General features: G+C 37.3%; 1 long non-coding RNA gene across 1 annotated transcript; it reads left to right on the top strand.

Annotated features, from left to right (window-relative positions):
- The first annotated feature begins 543 nt into the window (after nt 1-543).
- On the top strand, nt 544-2692 carry LOC139709989 (uncharacterized). Its single transcript, XR_011709423.1, has 3 exons — nt 544-750; nt 1484-1576; nt 2223-2692. It is a non-coding gene; the product is annotated as an uncharacterized lncRNA (long non-coding RNA).
- Nucleotides 2693-13846: the final 11154 nt, after the last annotated feature.

Raw genomic sequence — 13846 nt, 5'->3', positions numbered from 1 at the left:
ACACAAAGAGGGTGCAGATCACCAGATTGCAAAGTACCAGATGTGGTCAACGACTAGCCATTGAATTCAGGGTTGACGAATAATGGAAACACCGGGCCAACATCAGCGAAGGAGCCTCTGAGATATGGACTTCCATTGCACTAACCCTGCTGTAAGCTATTCTGTTGTTTTTCACGATGATTAATGAAGGGAGACTAGTTTGAAATTGATTGACATTTATTTTACATTCTAGAGTCTCAGTAATTACATAAGAGGCTACATTAAGAGACTGAATGCTTGGTTGGTTTTATTTTGTTTGAAGAAATGATTTTCAAGATACTTCATGGAGCAGTTTTGGAGCTGTCCTTCCCTCTGAAAATGAATTTCTTGACAGGTTAGTACTTGTATTTAAGAAAAAATGTGTACTGGGTACTTGCCGTATCGACAGAAGTGAAAACCATGTTATGGTCAGTCTTGAGTTGTGTAAGTAGAGCTGTTGCTTATGTCAAATATGTATGTTGAATGATTTTGCACTTCAAGTTTATAATGTAAACTAGAGGGACCTACTATCCTCATGCCATTTGTATGATTCATAAAACCATTAAATTTTACTTATTTGCCCAGGAATTCAACACACACACATCATTTCAAGGGGGAGGAGATACTTCAAAAGCTGAGGGAAGGAGTTCTGACTGTTCCGAGGAGACATCTGCACATCCAGATCATTGTAGCATATTTATTGTTGAAAATGGAAGCTGAAAACTGTACAGCGTAAGTTCAATTATTTAAGATATTATTATTATAATTATTGAAAATTGGTCTGGAATACCAGTTTCCCATTGTCATGTCTTGTACTACATTTCCATCCAATATATAACGATGTAATTTGCCTGTTCATTTTTTTTAAAATTGTCTTCTCAAGTATAGAGAACAACAGACTAAAATTTGCCCCCCCCCCCCCCAAAAAAAAAAAGAAAGAAAGTAGAAGGGACCGGTAAGTATAACATTGTTAATGAAGTGATGGTTATAGATTTAAAAATAAAGACTGATATACTTGTATGAAACATGTAAACAGAGTTAACGTACAAGACTCCACACTGACTTATTTTCTTGGTAGCCCCATCAGGCCACATGTATATTGATTTGGTAATAGTCCTAATACTTATGATATGATCATCACAATGATGAATAAAAAAGTTGGAGTTGATGTGCCATGAAGTTCAATGGATAATCACATCTTGTATAAATTTTTCTACTAACTGTGCACATTCACACTTAACCTATCTGCATGAAATTTTCATATGTATTAACTGATATCTGGCTCAAGTAGCAATAAATGTACTTGAAACAGTGGTACTGAATAGCAATAGAAATTAATGCCAAGAAAAAAACATTAAAATAGTTCAGTCCCTTAAAAGATGAAGATGAGGGCCAAATTTTTGATGTTATATATTTGCGTCGTATAATATGATTAACATTCTTCTTGCTTTCTTTTTAAATTCAGATACCCAAGTAGTGAGCAAAAGACGTTGTAGCCAAGGCAGTTGCAATGCAGTACCCCACTTTGTGAGACGCCACACAAGGTGCAAAAGGACATGTAAGTTTATACTCATAAGTTTATGTGATCTACAACTTTTTTAGCCCTTTTTGGCAGAAAGCTTAAGTGACATACATGGTATCTTATTCATCTAGCTTGCAAAAACTTCAATATTTTCAACTTTTCTCCAGAGCTAGTGGACAGAATTAAGCAGCCAAACTAGGAGTTGATCATCCTTGTTTAGTTAGGGGGCAAGGACCCAAAGTTTTTCAGGTCATGGGCATGACCCCCCCCCCCCCCCCCCCAAAAAAAAAAAAAAAAAAAAAATGGCCTTTACAGGGAAATTGCATCTATTTCTTAATTAAATCACCGTGCAAATATACAGGCAATGTGGGGACTTTTTATAATCTTTGATGTACCTTCTCATAGATGTCTAAAAAGTTTGTGTGCAGATTGGCCTGATTCCATGACTTAGGTTCAATGAACGATAACTTTACCGTAACGTAATGTAACTTGATAAGCTCCAACATGCCAGTTGTGCCGTTCATTTATGATAAACCTGTTCTCGTTTTCTTCCATAAGAGTGCCACTACATGTATTTCTACTGCTACCAGATCTTCATCAGTTATAGTCAACTCTGTGCCAAAGTCAAATTTGTTGAGACTCAAGAAAAAACTTTGACTTACAATGCATTCTTATATTTCAGGAGTATACCTGTATGGCAAGGATCATGGATTCATTGAGTATCGTTTGAAGACCTTGAGGAGCTATGACACCACTCATCACCTCAGGCAGAGAGAGAGAGAGAGAGAGAGAGTAGTTGCAGCTCCCACCAAGCCCCTGACCGAGCACCATTCCAACGTAAGATTAGAAGCCCAATGAGAAGAGACAGCTACCATCGGTGTATAGGTCTAAATACCCTTGCTCTTTTTCCTCTTTTGAGATACAGTATATGCTCCTCTGACGTTGGAACTTACATTCTTGTTGAAGAGTCAGCCTCATCAGGCTCAGCGGTAGTTTAGCATGAAGCTGTTACCAGGATGTACTGCAGCACTTCAACATAAAAAGTAGAACCGGACTCGCCGATGAAAAGAGTTTCTTAATGCTTTAAATTGTTGATTGTTGTACTAGTAACTGAAAATAGTTTTGACTTATATTGTCAAGAAAAAATCTCCTCTTCATGGCCACATGTTAATCAATACATTCATCTGTGAGGTGTTCCAAGCATATCAAAGAATGTTTGGCTTGGCATTCCACATGATACGAACCTGGCTGCGCTCATGATTAAGCACCCCCTTCTCTCCAGGCAATTCTGACTTGCTTGAATAAAATCTTTTTATGGTCTCATATTCAAGACAGAAGTTAACTGTTGACAGACACTTGCATGTAATTTTTTCGATCTTATTAATTATTATTATTTTTTTTTTTTTGGGGGGGGGATGCTACAAATAGCAGCTAAATAGTAGAATCTTCCAATGGTCATCCATGCTCTTGGGATGAAGATCATGTCTTCATGTTGTGATTAAGTTACCACATACATTTGTCACCCATTTGATTAACATTGATGCAGCACAATATGCATGTGCTCAAATTTATTGCATCCATCTTCTTTGGAGTAGGGGGAAAAAATAAACAAAATTGATGGGAATCATTGATCCCTAGGGTTACGGGACCCAGAGTTATTTTGTACATTTTCACCTCTATGTAATTGATGTACTGTACTTTGAAAAACTTGAGGGTAGAAGCTCAACTGGTTCAACTTCTTTTTCCACAAAACATCTGCAGCCCATCATTGATAAATATATGGCGTTAGAGTAGATGGAGCCAAATAGATTAGTTCACTAATGTGCCAAGTCAAACTTATGGATAATTCTTCCCTTGACCTCGTAACAAATTGTTAAGATAACCTGCAACTGACAATCATATTTTGATGTGGGTAATTCCATGAAGTTGGGGCAGTGTCCATGTAGCATCATGATATTTAAAAAAATACATTTCAGCATAACTCAATATTAATTATGCTATACATTTTTTGTTTGTAGGCTTTACATTTGCATTGAGGCCACACATTTTCCTGGAAATTTTGTGCCATTCAGACTCGATTTTGATGAAGTTATTAAACAATATGAAACAGTGTCCTGTAGCATCGTGATATTTTAAAATTTGGTCCTAAGAGACAAATTATGGCAATTAGCTTGACCAAAATTTGATGCAATATGCATTTACAAGATATGAATGAGATAGCTAAATATCTCAAATTTGCTGTACACAGTTTGAATTTTAAAAGAAAATCACAAAATGTATCATGATGCTATGCGGTGTCCTTTTTTGCAACATTTGGTGGCCACCGCTTAGCATAGTGACACATTGTGTAATTTTCTTGTAAAAGTAAAACGGTGGAAAGGAGGGTTAAGATATTTAGCTGTCTGACTAATCTAGTAATTATGCATATATCAAATTTTGGTCAAGCTAATTGCATTAATTTGTCTTTTAGGATCAGATTTTAACTATCACGATGCTACATGGACGCGTCACGATGCTACAGGACACCGTTACATATCGTTTTAATAACTTCATCAAAATTGAGTCTGAATGGCACAACATTTCCAGGAAAATGTATAGTCTCAATACAAATGTAAAGCCTATAAACAATATATGTATAGCATAATTAGTATTGAGTTATGCTAAAATGTAACACTTTGTGCCCCAACTTCACGGAATTACTCTATAGAGTGTTTGCAGTGATGTCACAATTGCCCACCATAGTGAAGTCAATTGCCTAAACTGACTAGAAATGAAGCCTGCATACAAAAGCTGCAGCAATGTTTACTTTAGGGAAACCTAAGGCAAAAGAACACCTTTGTTAGAGAGGCATGCATGAGTGAATATTGATCGCCTTTGCTATGGAAGCCACCATTATGGTGGCCAACATGACGTCACATGAAATCACTCTATAAGAAATTCAGTTTGCATGCATTAGTTGTTGCTACATCTGGCAAAACTCAGAAGGATTACAAGTGTTCAATATTGTACAATGATGCCTTATCTAAGTGAAGAAGATCAATGATATGATGCATGTTGTGTCAACTGTATTGATTGCAATTCTTTTTCCATAAATAGTAGGCCCGGTTGAGGGGGGGGGGGGGCTACGAGCCCTCCTCCCCCTTTGACATTCCATGCCAAATTTCATGAAGGCATGATTATTTTGGGGGGTTATTGATTGTAATCAATAACATAAATATTTTCATGCTGGACGTGTCGCTGACAAATTTAATTGAAAAGGCAGTGAAAATCAAAAAGTAAAAAACAGAGAAATACATGAGTAAATAGAAAAAATAGATACTTCAGAATTTTTTGATGGCACATTTTTTTTCTCTTACATTTGCTATGGACACTAAAAAGAATATTTACACCCAAAAAATGTGCCTTTTTGGAACTTTACAGCAAATGGTCTGATTCATGCTCAAATTAGCATAATTTAGCCAAGTGACTTTTTTTTTGAAAATCAATATTACCGTTTTATAAATTGTGTCACAGGCAATTTGTGTGTGGATTTTGTAATGATCGCACAGTTGATGGCCGAGGTCTGGGGGGGGGGGGTTCCAGGGAGGCCCCCCTCTGGCTCTATCATCTACATAAATACCCCACCTAAAGACTTAAAGTCAAGACCATGCTTCTCTGATCGAGTATGTTTAGGTATTTGTACAATGTACTTGTAGAGCATCACTGTGTTACATGACAGAGGATCCAAACTTGATTAATCATGCAGTATTGAAAATTTCTGTATTTTTGTCAATTTTTCAAAGCAATCACAATTCCTACTACATGTGTAATTGTTTTTGTATTATAATATAGATAATGGTGACTATACTTTGCAAGTCTTTAGTAGCTTATCATTGAACATGCCATATTCACTTGTAGTCGAAAATTAAACATGTTCAGGAAGGGTACTTGTAAAATTTGTCACTTTTGCACAAACTTTATGAATTTGGCATATTTTCAGGGAAATGTGTGATGTTAATATTTCAAGAGTTTGTTCACAAAAACTGATAAGTCCATTTTTTGAGATTTTGAAGTACAGTCTCTGTCATAAAGTACAAAATAATACATTTTAAATGATATATTGGTCACTACATATAAAGGTACATTTTTGAAGTTATGATCAAAAGAAGCAAACATTTTCTTATTATTCTCTACATTTTTCTTGACCTTAAATCACAAATATCTCCATTTGGCACATATGGACTTATCAGTTTTTGCAAACAAACTCTTCATTTGTAGAGCTTTGGGAATGACAGCTAGAATAGCATATTTACAGGGACTTTGTGATAATTATGGTGACAGTTGTTCTTAAATGATAAAAATATGTAAAATTATTATTGGCCACATAATTCATGGAAAACCAGATACTCAGCACATGAAGACTGTTTGTAATGGTGTACTGCTCTGTAGTTGAAGTGTAGATATTTCAAGAGGTATATTCCTTTCTTTTTTTCAGGTGATCCAGTGGACATCACACATTTATGAAATATAGAGAATCAGCTCATAAAAAAAGCATAACATGCGTAGCATTTAGTACATTTTCTTCTTATATCCCCCTCAATGCTACTTAAAGAAAGAATAAATTAATAAGAAAGAATGAAACTACAGCCATTTGGATTACTAGCTTATATTTATTCAGTTTCATGTATTGATCCAGCTCGGGTAGGAATGACTTTCAAAACTGGAACACAAAGTTGGCAATGCACTGGGCTACCAGTGGTGGATGGTTTGCTTCAAAATACATGCATTAATATTAACAAATATCTATATTATGAACGTTAGTTTTTGTTTTTGTTTGTATTAGTTTGATTGGTATTCATTATCCAGAAATGGCTCCAGACCAACTACATTATTCCCAAATCCATCACCATATTTTCACTTTTTCTTCCAGGGTTGAATAACTAGTGCACTGAGTGCTGTGATAGAGATATGTGCTCATGTAGAGTGTAATTCCGTTTGGGATTGAAAAAAGAATGAAAAAGGAGTGAAAAGCCTCCAGAGTAACAAAAGAAGAGGAAAATACAATAGGAATGAATTGAGAGTGAGAAAGGAGTGAATATCCAAGCAGAAATATTTCCGTCTTTTTTCACTCCTGGAGTGAAAAAGGAGTGAATATCCAACCAGAAATATTTCCGTCTTTTTTCACTCCGGAGTGAAAAACGACTGACAAAAGAGTGAAATACGACAGGAGTGAATTTAGAGTGAGAAAGGAGTGAACATCCCACCCAAAAAAATTCCGTCTTTTTTCACTCTCTTTTGGAGTGAAATTTCTGTTCACTCGAAATTCACTCCACTTCTAGTGATCCTTGACGTCACTACCAAGGGGAGTGAAAATCGAGTGAAAATTCACTCTTTCTTTTTTAGAGAGTATGTATTTTATATACATACATTCCTGTAGCCTCAAAACAATACTTCTCGGTTGTATTATCTGTATATTGCAGCAAAAAAAATAAAATATATAAAGATAAATATCAAAAACTTTGAAAAACACAGATCCGTAATTGATAGCTCATCGTGAACGACAGTGATTGATGGGTGACGTCATTGTCCCTTCCTTTTTTTTAAATCAAATAGTAAAAAAAGTATACAACAAAGACATTCAATACAGAGAAAAGACAGCAAATGAAGAACACGAAGAGAAAAAGAGAATGGACGCACATGCATGATGCATTTTGCCTTTGCTACTTCCCTCTCGATGAAGCTGTTCAAATAACGATCTTTCCTTTTACACCTTTTACAGACTGATGATGATTATCGTCAACTGTAAGGGCTCCCATTGTTAAAGGCATTTCTAAAAGTTTAAGAAGATTTCGAGAATCTCCCTCTCAATTATTTCCCAACGGCCTATCTTCCTTTCTGATTATTTTGGATTTTCCTTTCCAATGACAACGCATTTCCTTTCCAATGACAACGCAACCAATCATTAAGTACCTTGACGATGTAACCGAAAAAATTAAAACGAATTACTCGTTGCTAGTACTCGAGTTGCTTTCATTCTCAAGACCACATTAAAACTCGTTTGGTACCCGAAATGGACATGGGGGTTTTATTGAGACTTATTTGGATGGGTGCTTTCTTTTGATATTAACTTCCCTTCGATCAAACCTCCAATCATCTTCCAAAAGTATAGCGGTAGGAGAACCCATTCGTCATTAGTATACCAGAAAAGTGTGTTTATTTCCAAAACATTTAATTTTCCAATGTCAAGCTCATGATGAAGATAACATGTATGTTTTGAAGTAGAGGAAAAAAAAAAACACCACACAAATATCAAAGTCTTTTCCGATGGTCCATTGGTAAGCACCCCAATTGTTTTTTGTTTGTTTTTTTTTTTGATTGACGAACTATACGTCCTGCAGAGGTTAAGGAAATGTGCGTGTTTCAGAAAAACTCTTCTCTGAACTAACGAAACTTGTTTTATTTTCGGATTAAAAAGCCTTCGACATAGAGAACATACGTTTGTTTTGTTTTTTTAATAGAGCAGCTATTGAAAAACAAATTGAAAATTTTCCGATTTTTTTCATTTTTTGAAAAATAAGAAAAACCACAAGATTTCACAAAATTTAATATCTATTAACTAGTTGTGCATTTTATGACGAAACATATATTTTGTTATGTCCCTTCAGGGCTTCCGATTCACCAGCGATTGTAAAATATTTCTAATCAAAAAAGTACAAAAATAAACCACAGATACATGCACGATTGCAAGAAACAGCAAGGTAACGGTAACACAACGGTAGGTCACAGATATCAAAGTCACTGTCCCACTCCTATCCCAAGAGAGAGAGAGAGAGAGAGAGAGAGAGAGAGAGAGAGAGAGAAAGAAGATTAAAGAAGAAATAACGAAGGCCTAAACTGCGTAAAATTGACCGAGTGGGTACAAATGATGCGGGGCATTGCAAGACGTTGGGGCGTGAATTCATTATGATATTCAAATGGGGTAAACTCTTTGGAATGCACTGGAGGGATGCTTCACATTCCTAACAATTAACACTTACAATCTGAGTAAAGTAAGTGTATCTGCCGGTAAAGTGTAACCCCCACTACACAATTTAAGACCTATTGAAAATATGAGCCCAACTGCCTTCGACGTAACATAGGCCTAATTAGCGTAAGCTTAGAAGACCAAAACAAAAATAAAGATAAAGATTCGAATTATCTCGATCAATCAATCAAATCAAATCTTAATCAATATGCTTGCCCTCCATGAGGTCGCACTTAGCTGAACGACTTTATGAAACGCAAAATCTAAGTGCGACTTTGGCAAGTTACCAACGACTGCCTGGATTTTACTCATGAATGACTCTTCAGAGGGCTCGATCGGGTGTTCAATTTTTATAAGTGTTTGTTTATCTATTCTTTGAGGGGGAGGGGTGTGGTTCATTTTGATTACCATTGCGTGACTTCCTAAGCGGAAGGACAGACTAGAAATGTAAATGTGCGCCACAACTTTCATTCCCTTCTCCCTTCCCCTAAATAACAGCAATGAATTATGTTCAGCGCCCTTCTAATAGTCTAACATAATACAGCTAAGTCACTCACTGAACATGACCCCGTACACCCGTGACCCATTTATGCCATCGCATCGCGCAGTACTGAGAATGGAGTCGTTGTGTGCCCTTTCTTTTCTTTGCTCCCCCTCTCCCACCCCCCCCCCCCCCCTCTCTCTCTCTCTCTCTCTCTCTCTCTCTCTTTCTTTCTCTAGATACGGCGGGTGATGTTTGTTATCCGAATGTCCGGAAGGTACGTTAATCCAATATGAAATAATGTTCGTCGGCTAGCCGAGATACTAGTGTACGTGATTATATGTAAATTCCGTATGCCTACTTGTTCGTTAAAGGTGATGGCTAGTAACGGCTCAGTGGGAATCAGTGGGAATGCTGGGGGATGATTGTTCCAATCCTTGCGGGATTCATTTAGGAGCACATTATTCATCTATTGTTGTGTGAAAAATCATTTGCTTCAGAATGGTCTCATATTCAAGTAATGTGCAGTTTAATGTTTCCAGGTTAGCATGCTTGTACAGTGACGGGGCGATCGTTAAAATTAAACTGCACTGATTTCTTTTTTTCATTTTTTAAACTATTTTTAAGTTAAGAGTAACGGATGAGATTGGCTAAGGGTGTCTATTCATTAATGCCACATTTACTGGTTACTCTGATGGTGTTACCACTGAGGAACGGACAATGGAATGACAAGTATAGGAGAAAGGAACCACTTTTTTTTTCTTTTTAACATGCTTCTTGGAGAAGTTACTGCGTACCACAACTTTTTTTTTGAGACGGAGACACACACACACACACACACACACACGCACAAACACACAAACACACACACACACACACACACACACACACACACACACACAGGGAGGGAAACTCGGAACCAACGTAGAGACAATCGATATGAACGGTATAACGACCACATCGTCACACATGCGCCTAGAACAGTTTCGAACGACTTTCGACCATGAGAAACCATGTTCAATTTATCATCCAGTTTGACACTATAGAGGTCAGGGAGTATACTCTGTTTATCAGTCTTGCGGGGGGGGGGGGGGGGGGGTCCATTCCGCACTCTCTTGTATTTTTTTTTGTTGTTGTCTTTCTGTTTGTGATAATCAAAGCAGACAAGCCGAAAGAGTGCCCGGAGGTCGTCTTTGTCTTTGTTGAATGACGCTGACATAGACATATTCTTCGTATCATTGCTGTTGTTGCTGTTGCACCTTGTTGTTTTGTTATAGTGCAAATCGGGGAGAGAGAGGGTAAGACGAGGGGAAATCCGTCAGGGAAAAGTTTTACGAACAAACTTCCTCCCCGAAAATGAATAGGTTACCTAGACAAGCGAGTAAGAAAAGAATGAAAAGAGTGTAGATTCATGCAGTTTCGTATTTTGCTTCAAGTTGGTTTGGGAAAACTTGAATAGCGTGCTCTGCTAAAAAACAACAACAACAAACAATCTAACAAACTAACTAACTATCAAACAAAACATGAAACAGAAAAACCAAGAATTGTCAATTTGGAATTGTGGGCCTATATATATATATATATATTTGTTTTTGTTTTTTTTGCTCAAGACCAATTACTAATCATTGATGACAAAGAAATACCAGAAATAAACACAAAGTAATATTATACTATTGTTTTGGCATAAAGGAAATTCGTAGAAAAAAAAAAAAGAGTATGGGGAACAGAACATGCATCAGTAAATTCAGTTGGTTTAGAGTATCCACTATGACAAGTATACCTTGTTGCACATTTGAGTACTTCCTTTTTAGGATTGAGAGAGAGAGAGAGAGAGAGAGAGAGAGGGAGAGAGAGAAAGAGAGAAAGAAAGAGAGAGAGAGAAAAGAGAGGGAGGGGGAGCGTGGGAGAAATACATTATAAAAAAAACAACAACACTGCAACAAAATCTGAATGAGGAAAAGATGGCGAAGATTTACGTTATTATTTCACTTGCTTGATTGATTGTTTTCAAGCGTAACAAGGCAATTAACCCCCCCCCCTCCCTCCCCGACTAACAACCCCTCTCCCCGTCTATTAATGTGACCGTGCATCACAAAACAAACACAAAGTCGCACCCCGTGAGGACCCAAAACAGGTGAATGGGTCAACTCCAAGTCAATCTTGAGTTCTTCATATTTCTGAAAGAGCTATAATCTTTCTTCTACATAATTAGTTAGTTTGGGATCGTAACACGAACGGGAAAGTGTGTTTTCAGCAGTTTTTGTACAACCCCTTTTTGGGGGAGAGTAGAATGATCAGGTTTGTAATAGAGACCACCTTTCATTTCTTGAAATCCTTTGTACACTCTTCAGTCTTCAAGTCTAATAACTTTAGACAGGATAAGGCTACTGCTTTGAAAGTTGGCATAATCATGGACAGAATGTGTTGATAGAACACGCAGAATTTCAGCTTAATTTGATAATCCCTTCATTGTTGTTGCTCCTGTGGTTGACATTCTGTGTTTTTTCCCTTTCATCGCACAACTAGCGGAGCTTGGTGAAAGATTAAAGCGCTTGAACAGACCCTGGCTATACTTCAGAGCCTCTGTTCTCAGTTCACATTTCTCCAGAGTGCGTGCTCTTTCTTTTCAGTATTTAAGTAGGTTAATGGGGGGGGGGGGTCCATTTGAATAGAGTTATATAACATTTAAAGCTTAGAGTCTGCTCTTCAGAATCTGTCCTTAACTAAAAAATCCATGTCTGGCGACTTTTTGTTGGTTTTGTGGTGCAGGGTCACATAAACCTGTTAGTGATGAGACTAGAGAACAGATTCCGGTTAGGATGAAGTATAGGATTAGAATTTGGGTTAGGGTTAGGATAAGAATCAGGATGATGATTAGGGTTAGGATAGGGAAGGGTCTGGAGTATTTTGTCCAAGGGGTTGTTTACCTAGAACCATTTATTTGTAAGTTTGACCAGTAATTGTTATTGGTGTTTTGTTGTGTTGTTGTTGTTGTTGTTGTTGTTCAATCTAAGAACCCTGCACTTAAATGTGTGTCAGCACATGATTACAACAGTTGATATCTAAAATGGCAAATTCGATACATGTCCCGTTTAAAGCAAAAATAAAAGATAAAATAAAATGTTATTAACTCTTTATGGCCACATTCGCACGTCCGACTCAGTCGACGGCATGCCAACTACGCATATTCTGTCTGCTCAAACGCACCAATCTGCCCAATCCGATCTATAAATAGACAAATGCCGCGGTACAATGAAAGCGCTTCTCGCGCTTCCGTTCCTTTCACATTTTATGTAGATTGCATTTAATGTAATTATTGACTTGCAAGAGGTGTTCTCTACTGGATTGAGATGATTTATAAGTTTCTGTCACTGTTTTGTGTGCAAAAGTCATGCATTCGCAGTATAGATGTAGCTACTGGTCATTTGAAAGAAAAGCAATCATAGATTTGTCATATATACAATAATACATCAAAGCAAAGCTTTGCATTTGCTTTACAAGTATTACCCAGTATTGTTCCCAGCTCAACAGAAATCTAAAGAAGTTACATAGACTTGAAAAACAGAATGTTTTCTTAAAGCATGAAACCGGTAGTGTCTCAGAATAATGCGGCACAAAGGGGGTTTCCACCATGGCACAAAAAGAGTCAAGAACAACCAGAAAGCTTGCCTATAATGTTTCTACATCACAGATATGACTAATGCACACAGCGTGAAACCGATGTGAATTCTTAAAACAGTGCCAACAGCAATAGTAATGTTGTGCGGGTGTGCACGCTTGTGGTTTTTTTTTTCTTTTGTAAGCGTGAATACCAATATCGATAAAATGGCCGGGCATCAATATGCTAAAGAATTATGTTAATGCGTGTCATCATGCACGAGGGTAAGAGCTGGGTTTTCCCCTTTCTCTTCAATGACGCACACTATGCTGATACGTTTTGGCCTCTGTCGTTGATATTGCTAATGCACTGCCGGTGTTGTTGTTTGTTTTTATTGTTAGTGCGTGTATTCTATCTTGGCAGGTGCGTTTTATTTCAAGCGGAATTTATTGATCGAGCCAATGAATTCGTCCACGGTGAAGAAATTGATGTCTAAGCTTTACCTGAAGGCATGATAATCATCATAAGACGATTCATTAAGGTATTTAGCTGTTTGGTTGCATTATACGACACACACATTCATTTTCTCATGAAGTTAAAAACAGTACAGTATATACAATACATAAATACGAAAAGTGACAAAGACAATAGGGGTGGTATTGCTTATAATATTTAATTCATTTTGTTTTGCAATTAAAGCAACAACGATTTAACAATAGTGTACATAAAAACAGTCCATTATGCCGATCAAGTAGAATGACCCGAGCTTCAACAAATTGTGCCTCTGCTGGGAATTAATCGGTGGAAAGAAGGCATATTCCTGAGGAAAAGCTACATTACATCAGAGATAAAAGCAAATACATTGAACAGATAAGGATTACAGACGACACCACTCTATTAATTCACTTTGGACTCTCATATGGTCTGAGATGAATGTTTAATCAAATATTGCTCTCAACATGACACTTGCAAAGCGAGACATCGGAAATCTGTTTTGCAACCGGGCATACATTTCATCTCAACTACCATCATTTCTGAGGGAGGTATCAACGCAGTGTTTTTCACCTGCTAGCCTGCACAGAGAAAAGGTCAAGGGTTGGGGTAGGGTGGTGTGTGAGGGACGCTGTCTTCTGATTGGTCGGCAGCCTCATCGATGACATCGTCATGAGACGCGGCAAGTCACGGTGTGATGACGTAGGCTTCTGGGGGAGGAGAAAAGGGTGG

The sequence above is a fragment of the Diadema antillarum genome, unplaced genomic scaffold (assembly GCF_040938485.1).
Source record: "Diadema antillarum isolate AM-2024a unplaced genomic scaffold, OU_Dant_1.0 seq00001486_RagTag, whole genome shotgun sequence".
Classification (NCBI taxonomy): Eukaryota; Metazoa; Echinodermata; class Echinoidea; order Diadematoida; family Diadematidae; genus Diadema; species Diadema antillarum.
This window is presented reverse-complemented; position numbering and strand designations above follow the sequence as displayed.